Raw genomic sequence first — 2,066 nt, 5'->3', positions numbered from 1 at the left:
AAATATTCTCTGATTCAGATGTTTCACAAGACCAAGCTGCCCTTCCTCCTCTTGTTCCCGTCCTGTCTTGTTATTTCAAATAAGAAGTATGATACATGATACATGATAAACACATGCCTGTTGACTAACAGAATTTAGATTCAAAACCTGATAAGGGAAAACCATTCAAGAAACAAATTACACTTGAAAGATGGCACTGTACACCTGGGTTAGCTAAATCCCAGAGGAAGTCTTGCCCGATGAGACCTAGGCAATTTGGCACACAGACCTGGGTAGAGACTTAGGGGCTTGTAGGAATTTCACAGTGCAAGGTATTATCTCAACAACCCAAGACTACATGTCTGACTTAGTGCATCTGCCCCATATGCCACCCTCATCAAACACACACACACACACACACACACATGCTCACACACACGTACAGATGCATAGCCACGCATTTACATCAGTCAGAGACATACAAAGATTACATTCCCAAACCCATGAGGACAGGTATTTAGAAAGAAAAGTCATCAAATTAAAGTACCATTTCACACTATCTTCTGGACATGACACAGCTGTTGTACTCATGACTACTCACAACAACTGTGATTAGCTGCAGAAGACTGGGCCCATCGATATTCCATCATGGATGGGGGAAGCACCAGATTCTTTCCATTTCTTTTCATGCTACAGCAGTATAGTTTTGAGAGTTTCTCCTATAAAAAGGAGTACTTTTCCATCCTTGAATTTCCACAGCCCTTGTAACTTGCTTTGGCCTATGGGACCATGGCAAGCATAAGAAACCAAAAAGTACATAAATAAGCATGTACGTTCCCTCTCTTGTTGATCTAGAAAATCACACAGGCCACCATGTGAAGATCAGGCTAACCAAGTGGATAGTGATTCTCGGGGTCCAGGCATGCCTACAGACCCAAATGACCAACTGACCATATCAGCCAATCATCAGATATGTGGGCAAGACTGTCATCAGGGAATAAAAACACCACACAGCTGAGCTCAGCACAAACTGCAAAGCAACTGAATGGTCAGCTAAGTAAAAAAGCTTTTGTTTTAAGCCATCAAGTTTTGAGGAGTTAAGCAGCAAAAAGCACTCAATAACTTACTATCCCCCAACTTAAAAGCAAACCACATTAAAAAGAAACATAATTTCAAGCCGGGCATAGTGGCACATGCCTTTAATCCCAGCACTTGGGAGGCAAAGGCAGGCGGGTCTCTGTGAGTTCAAGGCCAGCCTGGTCTACACAGTGAGTTCCAGGACAGCTGGGGCTACAGGGAGACTCTGTCTCAAAAAGACCAAAAAAAAAAAAAAAAGAAGAAGAAGAAGAAACACAATTTCAATACAAAGTAAACTGACACAGAATGAGAATAGTGTTGATGGGGGGTTAGAAATGAAAAGCACATGCATGCATAAGTCAGGAATTTCTGCACAGCTCACTCAAACCTAGTATGAAACCAGGAAGCTGAGTACTTTGTGAAGCAAATTCATCAAGACAAAAATCTCAAGAACCACGGAGAATCAAAAATTCACACCAGAATCTTTTCAACACCCCAAAAACCATTTCCAAAAACAATGAAGTATTTCATCCTTCTGATGAACATCAAAAATAATGCTTCTCAATCAGGCATGGTGGAGCACACCTGTAATCCCATCACTTGGGAGGCAGAGGCAAGTGGATCTCTGTGAGTTCAAGGCTAGCTTGGTCTACACAGTAAGTTCCAGGCCAGTCAGGGCTACATAGTGAGACCCTATCTTCAATCAATCAATAAATAAAATTAATGCTTTGCTAACATTATCTAGATAGATGGGCAACTAAAGTCTTAGAAGTACAATGTGTGGCCTCTTGATTATGATCAAGATAATCAAGATAATAATCAAGAGGCCACACATTGTATTTCTCTTCCTTAGTTGACATAAATAGTTGTGTGGATAGATGATGGAAGTTTGGAGGACATTAAGATAAAAAGTACTAAATATACATACCTCAAATAATAAAGCACTTATGCTGTATTGAAATGCTGTAGGTATTTCCTCACATTGTAACTGACTGTCCAAAGGCTTAGTG

General features: G+C 40.7%; 1 protein-coding gene across 3 annotated transcripts in view; it reads right to left on the bottom strand.

Moving 5' to 3' along the window:
• The window catches only part of Ppp2r5e (protein phosphatase 2 regulatory subunit B'epsilon), a 165,270-nt gene that overhangs the window by 134,999 nt on the left and 28,205 nt on the right, over positions 1-2,066 (bottom strand). The window lies entirely within an intron of this gene.

The sequence above is a fragment of the Nannospalax galili genome, unplaced genomic scaffold, assembly GCF_000622305.1.
Source record: "Nannospalax galili isolate Female #2095 unplaced genomic scaffold, S.galili_v1.0 scaffold144, whole genome shotgun sequence".
In the NCBI taxonomy this organism is placed as follows: domain Eukaryota; kingdom Metazoa; phylum Chordata; class Mammalia; order Rodentia; family Spalacidae; genus Nannospalax; species Nannospalax galili.
Note: the sequence above shows the minus strand (reverse complement) of the source record. Positions and strands in the feature narration are given on the sequence as shown.